Source organism: Phodopus roborovskii, unplaced genomic scaffold (assembly GCF_943737965.1).
Source record: "Phodopus roborovskii unplaced genomic scaffold, PHOROB, whole genome shotgun sequence".
In the NCBI taxonomy this organism is placed as follows: Eukaryota; Metazoa; Chordata; class Mammalia; order Rodentia; family Cricetidae; genus Phodopus; species Phodopus roborovskii.
The window spans coordinates 11,562,590-11,572,116 of NW_026126407.1; positions in this window are offsets into that span (position 1 = coordinate 11,562,590).

A 9,527-nucleotide genomic window follows, 5' to 3' on the forward strand; every position below is an offset into this window, starting at 1 on the left:
GGTGCTAAGGCTTAGCAAAGTAAAAGTGAAAACTGGTGGCATTTATTTTAGATAATTCAACAATTAAAAGTGATGGTGGCTCAGCCTTCAATCCCAGCACTCTGTGGGAGCCAGGGGAGGCAGGGGCAGGTGGAGCTCTGTGAGTTTGAGGCTTGATAGCCTGGTCTAAAGAGTTCCAGGACAGCCAGAGCTCCACAGAGAAACCTTGTCAACAAACTAAAAAGTTAGTGTTGCTTCTGTTCTCTGCCAGCACAAACTTCCTGCACTTTCCTCTTCAACTTGGTTTTTTATTTGTTTTTGTGTGTGTGTGTGTTTGTTTTGTTTTTTTGCAAAGCAGGTTTTTTTCTCATCTCTTCCTTTTTGCTTGGGAGAGACTGATTAAGATGGTGTCTTACTATGCCTTCTTGTTCTGGGACTCGGTGTGTAGCTAGGTCTCTGCCCCTGCCTCCCAAGTACTGGGGTTAAAGGCATGTCCCACCACGCTCTCTCTCTTTCCCACTTTCCACCACCAGCCCTCTATTTTGTTTGTTTGGTTTGCTCATCCCTGTCATCCTGGAACTCTATCTGTAGACCAGGCTGTCCTTGAACTCTCAGAGACCCACCTGCCTCTGCCTCTGCCTCCCCAGTGCTGGGATTAACGGCTGACAAGAGTGTGTGGCTCCTCCTTTCCTCTCTTGCGTAGCTACTTTCTTGTTTCTTAGCGGCTAGGTTGTCCCAGTCCTATGGCCACTGTTGTTTCCTCTTCCACTCACTTCTAGCTGCCCTCACCTCTGCTGGCCTTACCCTGTCTCCACCCACCTCCACTTCATCCCGTCTGTTACATCTGATACCCTTATCTACAACTGCTTTCTTGGAACTTCTAGCTCATATTTTTCTTTTTAACTAGTATAATACATAATAGAAATTTATTCCTTGCTGTTCTATAAGTTCAGACCAGGCAGTTCCAGTGTCTTGCTAGAGACCTTGGGGTCTTATCCCAAGGAGATTTTTGTTTGTTTGTTTGTTTGGTTGGTTGGTTGGTTGGTTGGTTGGTTTTTTGTTGTTGTTGTTTTGCTTTTTTGAGACATGGTTTCTGCCATGGAACTTATTCTGTGTACCAGGCTGACCTCAACCTCAGAGATCCACCTGCCTGTGCCTCCCAAGTGCTGGGATTCAAGGTATGTGCCACCACCTGACTTGCATTTTTAAAAAATTCATTCATTCATTTTAATGCTTTCCTTATTTGTATGCCTATGTACTACATGTGTTCAGTGCCAAAAGAGGCTATCAGATCCCCTGGAACTAGAATTGCAGCCCATTGTAAGCTACCATGTAGGTGCTGGGAACTGAACCCAAATCCTCTGCAAGAACAGCAATAGCTCATAACTTCTGAGCCTTCTCTCCAGCCCCTGTGCTTGTTTTTGAGGCAGGGTCTCACTCTGCAGCTGTGGCTGGCCTGGAGTTCACTATGTAGACTGGCCTCAAAGCATGAAGAACCACTACCAGTTCCTCCCAATACTGATTTAGAAGCATGGGCCACCATACCTTGCTGTATTGTGTTTGTTTGATTTTTTTTCTTTTTCTTTTTTTTTACTCCAAGGAGGTATCTTGAGCACTGTCCTCACATTCACATGATAGGAAGAGATCAAGGGCCCACAAGGGCTTCAAGCCTGTTCTCCAGAGCTTTTAAAAAGTCAACCCATTCATGATGGCAGAGAAGAATTGCAATATATTGAGCACTCACTATGTCACACAGTAAGCCAAGCAGTTTAGATGCCTTAGGTTATCTGGTGCCTGAGTAATCACCGATAGGGGTTACTGTGAAAATTTTCTTTTCCTTTTTTGCTGTTTTGTTTTTTTGAGACAGGGTTTCTCTGTGTATAGCAGTCCTGAAACTCAATTTGTTGACCAGACTGGCCTCAAACTCAGAGATTTCAGAGACTGGCCTACCTGCTCCTGCTGGGACTAAAGGCTTTCACTATCACAGCCCAACAAGGAGATCAAATGCACAGGTTGTGATGTAGGAGCTGGGAATTGAACCTAGGTCCTCTGAAAGACTGACCACTTCTCTTCAGTCCCCCTTTGCTTTTGTTAGCATATATTTCATGTGTTTATTTGTGTGTGAGTGTGCACCTGTTTGCACACATGCCAGTGAGTGTGAGCATGTGCACACACACCAGCTCATGGAGGTAAGAGGACAGTTTGCAGGAGTTAAGGTTTCTCCTTCGACCATGTGGGCTCTAGGGATGGAATGCAGGCCTAGTGGCTAAGTTTTTAACCATTGAGCCATCTCTTCCACCCTATTTAGACTTTTTTTAAGACTTGTTTATTTATCTTTTTTTTTTTTTTTTTTTTTTTTTTTTTTGTGTATATGCCTGTATGTGTATGTGGCTCAGTTTTCGCAAATTTATTTTATGTGTGTTGACATTTTTGCCATGGGTGTTGGGTCCTCTGGAACTTGCAGATGCTGGGAATTGAATCCAGATTTCCAGAAGACCAGTCAGTACTCTCTAAACCCTGAACCATCTCTAGGCCCCCTCCTTTTCTATTTATTATGTATACAGTGTTCTTCCTGCATGTATCCGTGCAGGCCAGAAGAGGGCACCAGATCTTATTACAGATGGTTTTGAGCCACCATGTGGTTGCTGGGAATTGAACTCAGGACCTGTGGAAGAGCAGCCAGTGTTCTTAACCTCTGAGCCACCTTTCTAGCTCTTCTGCATTTTTTGACACAGGGTCTCTTTATAGCCTAGACTGATTAGCTTTGAGCAACTAAGTCTTCTATTTATTCCTCCCACATGCTCAGATTATAATTATACAACTAGGCCTAGCTGAGATTTATGTTTTAAGGTTTAATTTTGAACATGTGTTTGTGTGTAGACGTCTCCACTGCCCGGCCTTGGTAGAGGCCATCACCACGTCACATTTGAATGAGAGACCTAGGACTCTGTGTGGAGTTCACCCCTCCTTCTCAGAGGCTCCCTGTCTTTTGATCTGTCTAGCCTTCATTCTCACTTCCATTTATTTCTCCCCATTCTTTCTACCCCTGCCTGGTTCATGCCACTGGCATGGCCCCTGTGTATGACAGCAGCAGCCTCCCCCTTCTTGGCTGACTTCCGGCAGTAGACTCACCCCAGTCCGTGTTCAGGGAAGCACAGCACTGAGAAGATTGTGTTTGTTAGCACTTGGTATTTTCCCGTTCATGTTTTGTTGCCTTGTGGCCATAAGTGTTGAGTGTATGGCTTAATAAGCAAGCTCTCTATCACTGAGACCTCATATCAAGGCAGCCAATCCATGGGCTTGTGTGTCTCATATCGCCCAAGATAGGTGTGGAATGTATCCAAGCACAGAATTGTATATTTAACACATGTATGTGTACCATGTGTGTGCCTAGCTATGCCTGTGAAGGTTGAAGGAGGGCATCAGATCCCATGGAAATGGAGCTATGGTTGGTTGAGGACCACCATGTGGGTTCTGGGAACCAAACACTGTCCTTTGCAAGACCAGCAAGCGCTCTTGCCCACTGAGCTCCCTCTCCAGCTCACTTATTTGGTTATGAAGGGGATTTCCATAACTCTGCTACTTCCCAGCCATCATGCACTGCACCGTAGGCCTTCTGCTTTGTGACTCAATGGCAGCTAAGATGTAAAAGGTCCTAACACTTGCTTGCTATGTTTTTTTGTCAATTAATTTTCATAATACATGTAAATAAATATAGTTTCTAATCTGTTACTATTTTTAATCCCAGCATGGTTCCTATTATTTCAAAAAAGAAAATAAAATCCCCCACCTACAAAAAAATATAGGTTAAGGGAGATTGTTCAATGAAAAGCTAATAGTCTTATTTTTCTGGAACAGGGTTTCTCTGTGGCTTTGGAGACTGTCCTGGAAGTCACTCTGAGGCCAGGCTGGCCTGGAACTCATAGAGATCTACCTGCTTCTGCCTCCTGAGTGCTGGGATTAAAGGCATGCACTACCAATGCCCAGTTCTTTTTTTTTTTTTTTTTTTTTTTTTTGTCAAAACAAGTAGTAAAACACTCTGCTTAATATATAGGAAATTTGCAAATTTTCAGACTGTAATTCAAAAAGGCAAAAACTAAAAACCATGCTGCCTAATTTGGGGCATATTAACAATTGTATCATAAAGACAAAATAGCAGAACTGGCAGAAAAAGACTATTTTCTCAAACACACACACACGTACAGTTATAACTAGGAGATAGAAAGATGACTCAGCTATTAAGAGGACCTGAGTTTGGTTCCCAGTGCCAGGTTTGGCAGCACACAGTCTGTAACTCCAGGTCCAGGGGCACCCTGCCCCTTTGGACTCATAGACAGGGGCACAAGCATGTTATTAAAAATAATGAAACCGCCAGGTGGTAGTGGTGCATGCTTTAATCCCAGCACTTTGGGGGTAGAGGCAGGAGGATCTCAGTGAAGTCAGTCTGGTCTACAGAGTGAGTTCTGGGACAGTCAGGATGGTTACACAGAGAAACCCTGTCTTGGAAAAAAAGAAGGACACAGCAAGAGAGAGGGCTCAGGAGTTAAAAGCACAAACTGCTCTTACAGAGGAGTTTAAATACCGGCACCTACACTGAGTGGCTCACAACCAGTAACTCCAGTTCCAGGAGGATCCAATGCCCCAATGCCTCTGACCTCTGAAGGCACATGTACTCATATGCACAAGTACACACACCACATATACACCAGACACATATACACCATATGCACATGTATACCACACACACATGTACACCACACACATACCACATACACACATCACATTATATATGTATATATACCACACACACACCATGTACATACACACCACACATACACATTACACACAAATATACTATAAACACACAAGTACACCACTCACCCACACCATACACAAATATACCACAGACACATACACCCCGTATACAACACACACACACACACACACACACACACACACACACACACACATACCACCCACACACGTCACAAATCAGAAAATTTATACAAAGCAGTAAGAAGGTGTGTTCAAGTGCTTTTCTTTGTCCATTGCCATATCTGGTATAGTTACTGATCGGGCCCCAAGGATGTAGGTAAAAGAAGGGCTTGTAAAATTCATAAAAGATGAAGCAATTGCTACTCCAAACTCAGCTTAATGAAGGAAGTTTCATTGCATCAATAAAAATCATGTGCAAAATCATTAAAAATGGATAATATCTGTGAATTTCCTAAGGGCCAAAGTTTTTACAAGTATTGATGTTGACTATGGAGATATCACTGACATGTTGAAGTAAGATGGCTAAATCAATGCCAAATGCTGAAAAAATGTTATGATCGGCAATGTATTATCATTTATAATTAACAATATGATAGTTCAAATCCTAACTGTGAATCAAATGGAACTAAAAAATTGCAAGCTCAAATTAAGGGAATTAAGGAAAACGTTGATCTTGGTAACTGAAGCTGGTCTCAGACTCCCTTTATGCCCAAGAACAGTCATGAGCCCGTAAGCCTTTTGCCTCAGACCCCCAAGATGGGAGCAGAGCTGTGTAGGCCAGTGCCCAGCAGTGCCCAGCAAGTGAGTTCTGACACAGGGCAGGGAAAAGCTTGGAGTCTTGCCTTTTTTGTTTGTTTTTTGAGAAGGTCTCACTGTATAGCCCTGGCTGGGCACTAGCTGGTCGTTTTCTTTTTAATTATTTATTTTGTATACAGTGTAGTTGAAATGAACTCAGGACCTCTGGAGGAGCAGCCAATGCTCTTAACCTCTGAGCCATCACTCCAGCCCTTGCCCTTGCTGTTCTAAAACTCTCTATGTGAACAGTCTGGGCTTTGAATTCACAGCAATCCACCTGCCTCTTCCTCCCAAGGGCAGAGATCAAAGACATGCACCACCATGCCTAGCTCAATTTTAAAAATCTGAGCAAGTCTTTTTAGCAGACTTTTTTGTTGTTGTTGTTTTGTTTGTTTGTTTTTTCAAGACAGGGTTTTTCTGTGTAACAGCCTTAGCTGTCCTGGACCTTGCTTTGTAGACCAGTCTGACCTCGAACTCACAGTGATTAGCCTGCCTCTGCCTCCCCAGTGCTGGGACTTAAGGCATGCTCCACCAATGCCTGGCTGCTTTCTTTTATTGTGTGTGTGTGTGTGTGAATGTGGATTCATATGTGGATGGGTGTATGCCTTGTCATATATGTGGAGGTCAGAGGGTTCTTCTACTGTAGGTTCTGGGTATTGAACTCAGGTTGTTATGCCTATGTGGCAAGCATTTTATCCACTCACTGTCTCACAGGTCCTCTTCTACTAAGTTTTTCCTCGACAGAGTTTCACTATGTACCTAGCCAAGACTAGCCTGGGAGTAGCCATATAGACCAGGCTGACCTTGAATCCACAGAGATCTGCCTGACTGCCTCCTTGTCTCCTTAGGGCTGGGATTAAAGGTGTGCACTACCACACTCAGTTTTGTTTGTTTCAGATTTAGTCTTAAACCAGGTGGTGATAGTCATGTCTTTAATCCCAGCACTCCGGAGGCAGAGGCAGGTGGATCTCTGTAAGTTTGAGGCTAGCCTGGGTGGGCTATCAATGAGTTCCAGGACAGCCAGGGATACACAAAGGAACCATGTCCTGAAAAACAACAAAATTTATTTTTTTAATGCTGTGCATCTTTGTTTACACACACACACACACACACACACACACACACACACACACACACACCTACCTAGAAAGGCCTGAGGCATTGGATCCGTGGAGCCAGAGTTACGAGCAATTGGGAGACGCCTGAGGTGGGTGCTGGGAATTGAATTCAGTAATACAGGCTCTTAATCTGGAGAGATTGAGCCATCTCTCCAGACCCTCTTTCCTCTCTCTTAAAAAAAAAATTTATTTTGTATGCATAGGTGTTTTATGTGCCTGCATGTGAGGGTGTCAGGTCCCCTGGAAATGAAGTTACAGGCATCTGTGAGCTGCCATGTGGGTGCTGGGAATTGAACCCAGGTCCTTTGGAAGAGCAGCTAGTGTTGTTAACTGCGGAAGCATCTCTCCATTCCCTCCTCTTTTATGTTTAAAACAAAAGCATACTAAAAAAAAAAAAAAAAAAAAAAAAAAAAAAAAGCAGGCTCCCAGGTCACCACCAGGGCAAAGACCTGAGTTTGAATCCCCAGAGCTCACATAATGATAAACATCTGTAATCCCAATTGCTCCTACTTGAGGAATCAAAGTGAGACATAAGAATCCCAGAATTTGGGGGCCAGCCAGCAGGCCATGTGGATCAGTACACAGTAAAAACCCATCCTTAAATGGGTGGAGGACAAGGACCCACACCTGAAGTTATATTTTGACCTCCACATGTGGTGCACAAGTGTCCACACACACACACACACACACACACTTTTGAACACAGATCTGTCTGCCTCTGCCTCCCAAGTGCTGGAACCAAAGGCTTGTGCCACCACCACTGGCTAAAAAAAAAATATTTTAATCAGTGAAATTTTATTACATAAATATTCTCATTTTCTTTATTAGTGTTAGCAAACATGGGACCTGTTGGATGGCTTTTTTTGTTTGTTTGCTTTTTTGTTTTTGAAACAGGGTTTCTCTGTGTAACTTGCTCTGTATGTCGTGCTAACATGGAAGTCACAGAGTTCCTCCTGCCTTTGTCTCCTGAGTCCCAAGTGCTGGTATTAAGGGTGTGTGCCACCATGTCTGGCTTGTGAGTTTTCATTAATGTTTCTGCATTTAACAAATGTCAACTATTATTTGTTCATTGTAATCTAGAGAAGTCAAAAAGGTAAGACACTTCTTATTTATATACAATGACTTTAAAGTACAATACATTAAAGTCCAATTTAAAATATAAAAAGCAAACAGGCATCAAAGTGGTAAATGCCTTTCATAGCAGCACTTAGCCCCTTAGAAAGTTTAAGGCCAGCCTGTACTACCCAAGGCCCTTTCTGTGAACACTGGGGAACCCAGTGTGGTGATGCAGACCTTTGATCTCAATAGTTGGAGGCAGAGGCAGGAGAAGGTGAGTTCAGAGTCAGCCTGGTCTATATAATGAGTTCCAGGACAGCCAGAGCTACATACTGAGACCATATCTCAAGGGGTGGGATGGGGTATTCTTTTAGGGTCCCTCCCATCCTCAGAAGTTCTTTCCTTCCATTATTAAGTCTATTTTCATTATGTAAAAAAAAAAAAAACATAAAAAAATCTGGTAAGGAATATAGCACAGTGGTAATTCCTTGATGAGTAGTCACAGGCCCTAGATTCAATCCATCAAATAAATTAGTAAGTACAGTTCAAAGTTGTTTTTTTAGTATCTGAAGAAGTATGCAACTATTGCTTAATACTAGATTGTCATAATCCCCAAAAGATTCTTCATACCTCTCCCCCTCCTTTATAACCCTAATAGTCCACTCCAGTCTCCCCAAACCCCTTAGCATTGGGCAACCACTAATATGTTTTGTTTCTGTGGGCTGTGTTTGTGATCAAATTTAGTGCCTTATTAATTTTAGTCACTCTTCCTGAGGTAATACTGCTAGTCCCAAGCCTCATACCACCTGGCTTTCCCAGTTCATTCATGTTGTAACACATATCCAGTTTCCTTTTCAGTATTAGTATGGAAAATCAGAGTTTTACTATGTAGCCCAGGCTGGCAACCTTCTGTTGTACTAGCAGCTAGGGTTATAGACATATATTACCATACCCAGAGAATGACCTTACATTCCTGATTCTCCTCCCTCTGCCTCCACTTTTTGTGTTCTGGGATTATGGGTGGGTGGCACTGTGCCTGGCTAGGAATTGGAATTTTAAATAGTTTTAACAATGCATCCAAGAGGTGTTATTTTTTATTCTGTTTTTTTTTTTTTTTTTTTTTTTTTGTGTGTGTGTGTGTGTGTGTGTGTGTTTTGTTTTGAGACAGTGTAACCCTGGCTGTTCTGGAACTGGCTCTATAGACCAGGCTGGCTTCGAACTCAGAGTTCTGAGACTAGAAGCATGCACCACCATGCCCAGTTTATTTTTTCAAGGATATTCTTACTATGTAACCACTTACATCAGTTTCCTTGGTGCTGGGTTATACAGAAAAATACAGGAAGTTCAAGAAATAGACTGAAGGATCTAAGTCGAATGAATGGTATACTGTGCTATACAAATGAAATTATTCAAATTAGTGTTTGCATCCTGGAGACTTGGAAGTTAAGAAATTACTTATTTAGTGGGAAACAAATAAGAAAAAGGAAAGAGATGTGACTGGTCCTACTGTGGTGGAGGAGATTTATTATAGACAGGTGGGAGAGCACAGCCAGAGACAGAGACATCTGGAAGAGTCCAGAGTAGGCCTGACCTTGAGCCATGTGAGGGTAGTAGGGAAGGAGGAAAGAGAGGAGAGTCTGAACCAGGTGCAGCAGCCAGCAGGCCCAAAAGAAAGTAGATGTAAAGGACCAGGTAACCAAAATGGTTGGATTATATAGGCTGGAGAAACTGAGGGTAGGGGGTGGGGTGTTAGCCAGGAGGACCCTAGGTACAGGGGAGAACCTGGCCCTCCACATTAGTCTG